Below are 13258 nucleotides of genomic sequence, written 5' to 3' on the forward strand. Positions count from 1 at the left end.
GCGCAAGCGTCTCAGCTGCGTGGCGTGTCCGTTTTTAATTCGGCTCCCATGTTAACAGGCTAGAGCTTGCAGACTGCGAGTCATTATCTGGCTCGGCTGGTTATCTGGCTCGGCTCTGGTTTGTTTTAACTCAGAGGGAGTGTCAGCCACATTAAAAAAAGTTAACAGTTTAAGTAATTTGTGGATTAATGCATATTGGAGACGCTAACCGTTTAAAACGATTCAGTTCGATTTGGTGAACTGTTTCAAAAAGATCCGGTTACATCGAATGATTCGTTCGCGAACCGGATATGACAAACTGCTTTGTTTTGAACTGTCTTACAACAGACACGGAACTTGAGAAGACCATGCTGAATAAAGTCGTAGTTTTAGCTATTTTTGGACCAAAATGTATTTTTGATGATTCAAATCTGTACGTGCGGCTGTGAGCGCGAGCGCGGCCGCGACATTGACGTCACAGCCGCGCTCGCACTCGCCACATGTAAACTAGGGCTGGGTAAAAAATATCTCAATATTAATCGATTCTCTTTTTTTATGGAATGTCGCAAGAATCGATTAGTCTAGCCTAGGGCTGGGCGATATATCTAATGATATGATCATGCGCATCTAATCAGTAAATCTGGTTCCGTGATTACCGCTAAATCACCATCACCTGCTTTTAAGTGGAGCAGCATTTAATAGACAGAGCCGTAGGTCACTGACAAGCTACACAAGATCGCGTTCATTATCGAAGGCGATTCATCTGGGATAATGAATGCGATATTATGTAGCTTGTCAGTGATCTACGGCTGAATTTACTGATTAGATGCGCATGATCATATCGTTAGATATATCTCCCAGCCCTAGTCTAGCCTTTTTTCAGTTAATGTACGGAACATTGAAGGGCAATTCTCATCCAATAAATTGCAATAAGCATTGTGCTTTGGTGCTTTTAATATGAAACAAAGTCTCAGGTTTTAATTTATGTCCATTGTATTGCAGTATTCAAACAATAAATGCCGTTTTGGCGTTGTTTAATCTGGAGTGACAGATCGCTGTTGCGCCTCAGTTTTTTTGGTGAATTTTTGTTTTTCTGGAATTACTTTAATAATGTTCAATACAAGCACCATTTAACCGGAGCGGATAAGACGTGTGTGAGAGAGAGAAGTGGCTGACGTGACGTCATTGCCTGTGCCGCTGGTAACAAAACGTATCGGCTCGAAATCAGAAAGAAGTGAGACTGATCAGCCGGTCACTGATCCAGACAGATCATGAGTAAAATCGGCTGATTCTGATCCCCGGCCGATCGATCGGTGCATCTCTAGGAATGTCATAATCGGAAGTCATGGCCTAGTGGTTAGAGTATGACTTTTAACACCAAGGTTGTGGGTTTGAGTCTCGGGCCAGCAAAACCACGACTTAGGTGCCCTTGAGCAAGGCACTGAACCCCCAACTGCTGAATTTAGGAAAAACAAATAAAAAAGGATTTTTTGGTAATTTCAGCTATTACTATTATTATTACTTTTATTATTATTACTACCAGGGGCGCCCCCAAGGGGTGGCCACGGCCACCCCTGTATAAACTCTGGCCACCCCTGTGGCCACCCCTAGGATTATTTGCAGTGGGTACTATTAATTTAAATGCAGAATGTAAATTCACAATAGTTTAAGAAGTGAAAAAAAGTGCAGCAGCTGCTGCAGCCACAGTTTTGCGTCTCTGAGCAACATTAAAGTGTTTCGTTCCTGAATGAATCAACCGTTTAAATGATTCGGTTCAATCGCAATGACTCACTTATTAACAGTGACTCGCTGTCACCTATTGGCCGTTTTAATTTCACATTTTATGGAACCTTTTCATTTTTTTTATAATTTCAAACATCAGTTTTCAATGTTTTATCTTTAAAATATCAAAACATTATTTATTCAACTGCAGGTTAAAGTATTCCATGTTCCACGGAGCTGCATTAAACAGTGTGTAAAAACATCTGAATAACACTTCAGATGCAGCTTCTGTTTTATCTGCATTGCAAAGATCAATTTTGTTGATACTGATTGCATTTGTGAGGTAACAGCCCAAATGCAAGTATTTGACCTAAAATATGGTGCACACTTTTAGAAACAATGTTGTAAAGGTAAAAAAAAAAAATCAGGTGTCAGCACAATTAAAAATAAGATATCAGCACAATAACACTCAGCAAAATAGTGTAATTATCGTTATCGATAAAATCCTAGAACTCACAGATATAACTTTTTGTCTATATTGCAATCCCTTAATTTTTGTTTTTCTTTATTTTAATGTGCCACCCCAAAATTTACTGTGGCCTCATTTGGCCACCCCTGTTAACATTTTCTGGGGGCGCCACTGATTACTACTACTAGATTCAGTAAAGTGTTGTCAAAAGACCCGGTACTTTGGTACCAAGTTGTTACTAAAACAATGAAAATGTCACAGTACCAGGTTTCTTTAAGTACGGAAGATGATAATCGTTAACGGTGTTCCGTACAGGCTATTATGATGTTCCGTACAGAGCGCCTTCTTTTATTTTCACGAGGAAAATGGACATTTAACGGATCAACTTTGAGCTATTTATTTATTTTAACTGGAGAAACATCATTTTAATGAATAAGAAAGGTGAGTAACTTTTTTAAAATTTTTTAAAATTTAAGTTATTTGCTGCTTTAAAAAGCTAGAGGAGCATGCGAGCTAGGCCTGATTGTGTCATGATATTGATTATGGCATGTGAGTTAAGCAAGTGAATAACGTTACCATATCTTTCTGAAGACAAAGAAGGGCAAACAATTTGAACCGATTAAAAATATTTAATGATTAATCAATGTGAAAACTTCAAAACAAATTATCAGGATACGTGTGTGTGTGTGTGTGTGTGTGTGTGTGTGTATGTGTGTTTGTTTACCACTATTTACATTTAACACTAAACTGATTAAAAAAATACCATAACTGGAAATTAACATGTTCAGTTTCTGTGTGCACTATTTACATTATGTGTGTGTGTTTACAACTATTTACATTTAACACTAAACTGATAAAAAAATACCATAACTAGAAATGAATGTTAATTTTTTTTTGTGTGCACCATTTACATTGTGTGTGTGTGTAACGTGTGTTTTTATGTGGACAGACAACATTTATGGCAAAGCCAGTGTCTGGCACTTCCTCCACTTCTGCACACTCCAGGTGGAACCACAAATGGCATAGGTCACACCGGACCCATTCATCAATGGCCGCATCTCCTGAGCCAGGAGGGACCACTCTATGGCAGAGAGCGCAGTGTTCTCCATTTTCAGTAGGAGGAGGTTCCTGATTTTTTTGCCTTTTGGCCTCCTGGGCTTGTCTTTTTTCCTCCTTCTTCTTTGCCATCTCTTCCTTACGCTTTCGCTTCTTTTCTTCCTTGTCTTTCTCCTCGGTTTCTTTCTCTACCAGCAGGTCAAAATACTCATTGCTGGTGATGACTCGGGCTGGCAGTGGAATGTGACGCCTCACCTTCTCCTTCCTCTCCAGGGCTGGGCTCATGAGGACGTTAGCCAGACTCTCTGGTATTACACCTGCTGCCACCAGGTAATTTTTGTGACCCACTTTATTAATATTACAGGTGGGGCAAGGTGTTTGAGTTATGACTGATATGTCAGTAGGTGACGTGATGGATGGTGTGGTGGGACTGGGAGCGATGGATGGTGTGATTGAGGGAGTGGCGGCAGGGCTGGATTGTGTGGCATCACTTCCATCTACAGATGGGAGCACTCCTAAGAAAATAAAACGTATGTAAAACTCATTAACACACTTGAAAAGAAATGGAAGTAGCTCAGAGGATGAATTATCATTGTATTAATGTCAAAATTACCTGGGTTGTGTCCACAGCAGCCCTGGACAGAGGAAAAATGCCAGCATTGCGAAACCCGGCCTTAATGTTTTGGGCTGTGACAGCAGTGGGATAGACATGTTTGAGGAGAGCTGAAACTGATTCTTCCCCACAACAATGTCCCCTCGCATCAGATCCATCCTGGAAGCCATGGTGGAGAAAGCAGTCTTCAGTGGGTTGAAGACCGCAATATCAAGGGGCTGTAGTATGTGCGTGGTGTGGGCAGGAAGGCAGAGAATTTCAATATTCTTTTCTCTGCAGAACATGATTACTTCTTTAGATACGTGTCTCAAGTTGGTCCATGATTAAAATTAGTGGTCTCTCCTCAGGCGCATATCTAAGGAAATGGTGGAGCCATTTCAGGAAGAGCTCGGAGTCCATGTAACCCTTCTCCTGGATGCCATAGAGGGCGTTGGGGGGCCCATCCAGCCTATAGGCATTACTTGGGAGGCAGCCGGGGTAAATTATGAAGGGTGGGATGCTGTCTCCGGCTGCATTCACACAGCAGTGGACAGTGATGTGCTCCCTGGTTGTCTGCTGCTGTTGGTAAACATGTTTCCTTCCAGTCTGGCACAGGACCTTCTCCTTGGACCGAGGCTTGTCTCCAAAGCCAGTCTCATCGCAATTATAAATGAGATGAGGCTTGTTCTCAAGGTTATGCTTTTCATAAAGGGCCTCGTACAGCCTGAAGAATGCCTCAATGGCCTCCGGTGTAGCACCATGGACTCTGGCTCTGTCCAGGGAATCTGCCGTCCTTGAGGCCAATTCTGGATGGCGGGCCTTAAACCTGGACCACCACACATCACTTGGCCCCTTCTCCAGGTTTACGGTGGTGGTCTCGCTGCTGCCACTCTCTTTAATAATCCCAACAGCCAGAACTTTGACCAGGGATCTTGTCACTGGGAAGCCATGGTCTGCCATCCAAAATATAAAGGACAGGAGAGCCTCTTCCTCTCCAGGTGTCAGGGCCGAATTAGGATGAGGGTTGTGGACATATTTGTTTTTTTTATAGTCCTGTAGGGTGGTGTGGGGAATGGCAAATTTTTTTGCTGTTTCTCTTAAGCTTGCTCCTGCCTTTACTTCCTCAACTGCCTCGTTTAACTTCTCCTTTGAATACTGTTTGTTCTTGCCTGACATCTTTCTTTCTTTTGCTTTACTGACTTTCCTTTTGAAATATAATATTACTTAGTCATGTAACATAGTTGTTAACCTTAACTTTAAATTGTTTATTCACAAAGTTTTGTATCCGTTAACTTGATGTATTAAAACTTATTAAATAACTTAAATCTCTGAATATCCTATCATTGTGTTTAACTTTTACTTTAGGTTCATGTTAAGTTTAACTTAATGAAAATTTGGCAATGAAATAACACAATTGAGTATTCGTTCATTTAATTTATTAAAGCATGACAATTAAATGTTAAAACAATAAATTCATGTAAGTTAATGCTAACTTATTTGATCCTTTATGAATATACAGGTCCTTCTCAAAAAATTAGCATATTGTGATAAAGTTCATTATTTTCCATAATGTAATGATAAAAATTAAACTTTCATATATTTTAGATTCATTGCACACCAACTGAAATATTTCAGGTCTTTTATTGTTTTAATACTGATGATTTTGGGATACAGCTCATGAAAACCCAAAATTTGGATTAATCATTTGGATTAAAAAAAAAAAAAGAAAAAAAAAATATATATAGCCTACATACATTTTATCTGTTTTTTTTCAGCCTTTACTCTGGTCTTGCAGTGTCACATAATCCTTCAGAAATCATTCCAATATATAACTTTCTATTCATCAAGGAATCCTTAATGGATTAATGGAATACACATACATTAATGTCACAGGTTCCAAAAAATATTAAGCAACTGCTAATAAATCAATATATTAGTATGATTTCCGAAGGATCTTATGACTCTGAAAACTGGAGTTACAGCTGATGAAAATTCTGATTTGCATCAATGAAATAAATAATATTTTAAAGAATATTAATCATGTATTATATATGTATAAATAACCTGACATGGAGAAGAGTAAAAACTCCTCACATGACGGCTAAGTTACCGAACATCTGAACATAACAAACCAAATGCACTGACGGATCTTCTTCTGTCTGTTCTGCAAAATGTAAACAAATTCAAGTGTAAATATTGTGGAAATATCAATATTAATTGTGTCTAGGCAAAGGCATTCCTCCTGGAACAGAGCTAACACAGTTTTGGAGGGTTTTAATTTCATACTCTGTGACAGCTTGTAAATTGTAAATGTAACAACTATACATTGTATTTAATTAACAACAAACTGGTAATGTCATAGGGGTATTGTGTACTGTAATCGAATGTAGCCTATCTATACCTGTTGAACCGTAGACAGCACACACTGTGTTAATCTAATTAAGATCTTCATTCCTAGCAAACAATAGCATTTGCAGATTTTCTTTCAATTGAGTTCTTAAATTTTCTGCACGATAAATCGCATACGATTGTCATAGTAAAGCTGGTTTTGTGATTAGTACTAAATATCCATGCTTTCAAATGGAGCAGCACTTAATATACAGAGCCGTAGTTCGCTGACAAGCTACGCAATATTGCGATCATAATCACAGATGAATCGCATTCGATTATGAACGCGATATTGCGTAGCTTGTCAGCGAACTATGGCTCTGTATATTAAGTGCTGCTCCATTTGAAAGCAGGTGATGGATATTTAGTACTAATAACAGAACCAGCTTTACTAAAGAGACACGCATGACAATCGCATGTGATTAATCGTGCAGCCCTAGTGAGAACCGCTTCAGACGACTCAGTGCACGCGGCAGGGAACCGAAAAATCATTCAAACTGATTCCCGAACCAATACAATGGTTTGCCAACTGGTTTGATCAAGCCTTTGAACAGAATTGACTCAAAAAAATAAATGGGTCAAAATCACCATAAAGTGCTTTTGAGACTTCACAATTTCCCTAAAAAAAATCTGAGATTTTCCATTTAACTTTATATGTGTTGTATTAAGGAGACATTAGGCTGTTAGAAATACATATTGGTCAAGCTCCAGCACTTTTTATAAATTAACTGCAAGCTGACAATATATGAGCAAACGATAAAATATGTCCACCCTGTCATGGACAAATTCATAGTAGAATAAATACATTTTCATTGCATAGTGATTATAAAATGTAGATCTGAGGAAAGATAATGTGTCCCTTTCCCTACAAAACATTTTAGTTAATGGTAAAAGTATTTTTATAATAATGAAGTTACTGCTTAAATATCTATTGCCCAATAAAATGTGCGATAGTTGCACATTCTATTCTAAATAAAATCTATCAATTAAGATATTTTGTCAAAATTTAAAACAATACTAACTGGCCCCTTTTTGTTTATTAAGAAATCACACACAAGGTTTTGTTAACTTGTTAAAATAATTTGTTTATTTTCATAAAAGTTGAACATGACAGGGTGGACAACAAAGTGACAGGGTGGAACTTGGCATGACAGGGTGGACAAATGCATTAATGGGTGAACTAGAAGAGAACATGAACGTTAGAGAAACAACAGGAACAACAAGAAACCCTTAAGCAATATAAAGAAGGATTTCAGGAATTAATTTTCTGCATTACTCTAATTGATCTTCCACATACTTCCAAACAGACGGATCAATCTGTAGAGAACGCTTGTTCAGAGCTTGTGGTTCTGCCATTAGGCAAAGTATCTGCCAAACATGGTATCAACTGATGTCCTCCCTGGGACCTGGCCAAAAGAACTTGTTGGTGCCATTACGGTGCATACACTTAATTTTCACACTGTGCCCTTCCACATCCACGATGACACCTGGGTAGCCTTCATTGTCATAATTGACAACACACCACTCTCCGATGTGCTTTGACTCAATTGTTTCTGGTCTCATTTGGGTATCTTGTGCCTTTCCACATGCTTTGGCCTTATCAGATGAAATCCATGTTGATCTTTGATTACATAGGAAAAAAGGTTTGTGAACTATCATCAAATTATCATCATCAAAACACCTGCTGATAGTGATATTGCCAACAAAGTTCACGTCCACTCATGTATAGAATCTAATGTTATAATATATGTGTTATAACTGTATTATAACTGTTATAATATGTGAAAAAAACTGCAAATGTCCTCCCTGTCATGATGAACCATGTCCACCCTGTCATGGAAGGCTTGGTGACAGGGTGGACAGTGACAGGGTGGACATTTTTGGCTAAAGTTATCATTTAATGAGCACATGGTGTACAGCAGCTAGCAAAGTGATTCACTGTTGAAGCTGACTGTGCACTGTTTAAAATACATATTTTGAATTTTTGAAAAGTTTTTATATTAATTAATATTTCACAATGACAGGGTGGACATGTTAAGCTTGACAACACGCAACTACAAACACAATATGATGAAAATTAGGAAATATAAGTGTAGACACTTACTGTGTGTGTTGCAGATGTTTTAACCTCCAACTGAAGAAAGACCAAATGGGGGAGGGGATGTCACTGAGTACATCAGTTGGTTTCTTAAAAGGGCGTTTACCCCATAATGACAGGGTGGACAGCAATTTCAGGGACACGTGCAAACTGCTTAATATTATTATGAAAATAAAATATAAATAATCAAAATGACTTCTTTTATTAAATTACTTGCTGAGGACAATAAGTACATTAAAAAAGTATTTTAATTTTATGTCATTTAACCACTTTTTATCCTCACTGAAGTTAGCTGAGCAGCGTGTGGGACATGCCAAAATCACATACATCCAATCAAAGAAAGTGGTATAAAATCAGAAAAACTCATTTCAAGAGACGTATCATTGTACTTGTATGTGTGTAAGTGTTTGGTCATTTATTATAAAAGCTCAGAATTTCATTATTTTGCATTATGTTCATGATGACTGAGCGATTCTGATGAGGACACCAAAGGCACTTTATAGTGATATTGACCCAAATAATGAATAACGAAGTAAAAGTACAGATTTTTCCCCCAAAATGTACTTAAGAGTAATAGTACTGATCTTTAAATATACTCCAAAAGTATAAAGGTAAATCAGTAGCAAAACTCGAGAGGTTGAAGATCTGATTGTGAGAACTTGTCATATTAATATTTGTATTTGTAAGTTAAAATTTACACTCACAGCTCTGATGTGAAAAGTTGAATCTTTCAATTTGCACACACAGACAATGATCAAAACACTCGTGTTTTGAATTGGAAGTTGTAGATTAATAGTCACAAATGTGTAGAATGACATTCACACAAAGAAAATGACATACATTTTTACGACATATTTACTTTTGCACTTTACTTCAGTTTCGCTGCACAACGTCAAGTCGGCACTTACAACCTCTCAGATCTGGAAGTACAAGTTCAAATCCTAGCGCTCTGACTTGTCTTTTTGCGGTATTCTGTTGCAAATGCAAAACTCACTTGTGCACTTGTATATGCAGATGTGAGAGAGCAGAGCTGGGGGCGGGGCTTTGGTGCGAATGAAGACATTTTATTGGTCGATGCCCGACCAATGAACAACGCCAATTGTTTCCACTGAATATCCTTAGCTTTGACAGGATTTTAAGACACTGCATTCATTTTGCCATTCAGGTATTATCTAGTAGACAAATAATGCATCATCCTGTCAAAGCTAAGGATATTCAGTTAAAACAATTGGTGTTGTTCATTGGTCGGCCATCGACCAATAAAATGTCTTCATTCGCACCAAAGCCCCGCCCCCGGCTCTGCTCTCTCACATCCAAGTAGGGATAACTGCAGCCTGGAGAAATGGGCGTGCCAAAAGGTGAAGGTGTGGCATAAGGTATGGGGCGTGTCAAAAGGTTTCTCATTGGTCTCGCCGATAAGTATGGGCGTGCCAAAAGGTGAGGGTGTGACGTAAGGTATGGGCGTGACAAAAGGTTTCTCATTGGTCTCGCCGATAAGTATGGGCGTGCCAAAAGGTTTTGCGAAAATTACCAGCATGGCGCGGGTCACTGACGTCATCACCACGACAAGTTTAGGTTAAAGTTTGCAAAACCTGTAAACGGTAAATATAAATTATATATTTCCCTTTCTCTTTTTTTTCTCTCTTTCATTACTATTATTTTGTTTCAACATTTCTTTGTATATTCTAATTTTTACATATTGTAGTCTTTTGTGATTAAAAACTAAGTTTACAAAACGTAATAAATAAATAGTAAATATAGCAATCAAAAAATAATTACAACTATTTTTAGGGTACAAAAGCCTCTTAACAGTCGCACTGTTTTTAGAAAAAAGTAATTTAAAAGTTGTATTCGTTAACATTCAAGCACTTTGAAGTGAACAAACAATGAACAGCTTTATTTTTATTAACTATTACTAACAAAGCTTAAAACAAATACTGTAACAAATGCATTGCTCATAGTTAACGTTAGTTAATACATTAATTTTAACAAACAAAACCTATTGTCATACCTTACCCTGAAAACAATGTTTTGCTTCATAGAGTAAACTAGTTAATAAAAACACCACAGAATTGAAAAATTAGTCAAGTGTCTAGTAACTTTCTGCTAAATGACAACCAATTTAGGAAACAGACACAGCTTTATTCACGAAAAAAATTCAGCTTTGTTTCCAATTCAAATAAACAAAAACATTCATTCACACATTTTGTAGTAGCAGTCCATTGAACAGAACCCAGCAAACTCTTTCTCTGAATAGAATGCTGTGAAGACCCCCTTCTTTCCATTGCCACTGTATCCAAAGGTGTTTTTGTAGATGTATTCACAGCAAGCGCACCTGGTGAGCTCAAACTCCACTCTGTATTCTTTCCTCACTTCTGGACTGACAGATTTCCAGTCAACGATACCTACACAAGTAAAAAAAAAAAAATTAAATAAAGAAATAAAAACCTCTGAATCAATGCAATAAACTTTATTTTTAAAACCTTGTTTAGTTAATAAAATAGTTAGATATACATACTGTCCAGCCAGGCAAAGTGGGCTTTTCTAAGAAAACTCTGTTGGTTGACCATCTCATGGAACTTTTTGCAAACTAGTGACAGAGTGAGAAAGGCTCTATCTCCTTCTTCATAGACAACATCTAGGAGAATGTGTCTGAGCAGCTCTGTTGGTAGCTGAATCAAAAAATAAAATATATATATAATTTAAATAAATTACAGCAAATAGGTTAATGAAAAACTTAAACTTTATAATATTCAATTCTCACATCAGCGAGGCCTCCTGTTGGGTCCATGGTTGAAAAAGAAAAACATACATTTATCTTTATAACATTTAAAATAACAATTAGTAATTATATATATATATATATATATATATATATATATATATATATATATATATATATATATAAAAATACACACACACTTTTTGTTACATTGTGTTAACCTACTGTACTTGCCATTAAATGAGTCTTCAACGTTATATTGATGTGCCTACAACTGGGCTGAGCCTACATCTTTTCGGCACTTTTTCCTTTCTGAAGGAGACCTTAAAAAAAAAAAAAATTAGTAAATAAAAAGATCTAGTTTTAAACGTCACCACTTTAAATGCAATAAAGAATCCAAACCTACCCCGAGCATTCAACAATGCCTTGACATGCCTTGAACTGAACTGAGCCTACATCTTTGCGGCACCTTTTCCGTTCTGAAGGAGTCCTTTACAAACAAAAACAACAAGAAATTTACAAGATGATAAATGTCATCATGTATATAGGAATTTAAACTTACGCTGAGTCTTCAAGTAGGAGAGCACACCACCATCTCCTTATGCTTGGCATATTAGCCTGTTTCAAAAAAAGAACTAAATATCAAAAATAAAATTGTTTTTATACTTAAGATCTTAAGACTCACCTCGGAGAAGTCAAAATCCACCCCCAGTGCAATGTACAGGGAATACTGAAAGCCAAAGACTAATGGTTTAAACCTTTTAATTGGTTAATGAACATGATGTAAATGCCTTTGTGATTAGTCATTTAAACTCACCATGAGCACAAAGACTCCACAATTATTAGAAGAACCCTGCACTGGAATCCCCTGGTTAATGTTTGCAAGCAAGCAATGAACAACGCAAGGAAAAGGTAAGTAAGAAAGCAATCAAGAAAGTAATTTAATTATATGGTAGAAAATAAGTGAGGATTAAAAAACTTACTGGAAGATCCTTACAGGTTATCTCAGTCCAGTGACCAGCAACAATGACCTGAGCAACTCTCCTATTTAATGTACCCAAATATGCAACATTAAATATGAAAAATAATTAATATGCTTAACACATTTTACATAGCCATTTACATACTGTAATTGCACATGTAAATGTGCAGTAAGCAAATTCTGAGAAACTGTTTATATTTCAAATCAGCAAAACAAAACACGCCCCATCCCAAAAGTATCCCACTTCAAAATATCACATCTTGATATCTTTGCTCTCAAATTTACTATGTGACCCAGCCACCTCCTCCCTCATGCAGTATATATGCTCCTTACTGATTGGCTACAAGTGTTTTAGTGCATGGAACAAATCACTTTCAACACCACTTCTCAAAAATTGCTTGCTACACCTTTAATCAACTTAAGAAATGACTGCATATCCTTTAAAACACTTCATATATCACTCCCATAAAAAGCTATACGGAGACAAAAAAAACAAAAAAAAACAAAAAAAGCTTAATGGTTTAAAAAAGAACCACCATAAAGCATAAAACATTTGATAAACAACTGTTAAGTTGGAACTTCTGAACATGAACTTCTGAACTATGTATAAGACCTGTACACTTGAATGTATCTGCCATCACTCAGACCACTCTTGCAGAGCGAATCAAGAAAAAAAACCTGCCTCAGCTTTGGACACAAAATCTGAAAAAGGTTGTTAAAAACAAAATACTGACATCCATTTGACAAATCGTATCAAAATGTCTTAATGATGACTTACACAAAACATCCAGTGTGACCTGCTGAATGACGGAAACAGAATGCAGTCTTTTACAGAAGCATCAACCTGTCACAAATAATTAGAATACAAACTACAGTAAAATGGTGTACAAGGTATATTTTGCTCTATGAAATCTTCTTAGCAACATTGAAAGAATGCTTCCTACGGCTATGTATCAAATTTTATATAACATATAACAATACTAAATCAAATCAGTCAATGAATTGTGAAGCATGCATGATAAATCAGACTAACTAATAGCTAAAATATTACAGCATTAAAACTAATTAGAAATACTTACAGGGATATGTAGGGTGGGATCTGCACAAAGTGGGGGAATAAAAGTCTTATTCACATAGCTATTAGATGTCCACACTTGGATACCCTAATAACAGAAACGTACAGAAGTTTTAACATAAAAATAGAGAAGACATTTTTGCTTGTTAAACACGGGGGCACACACACACACACA

The sequence above is a fragment of the Carassius carassius genome, chromosome 21, assembly GCF_963082965.1.
Source record: "Carassius carassius chromosome 21, fCarCar2.1, whole genome shotgun sequence".
NCBI lineage: Eukaryota > Metazoa > Chordata > Actinopteri > Cypriniformes > Cyprinidae > Carassius > Carassius carassius.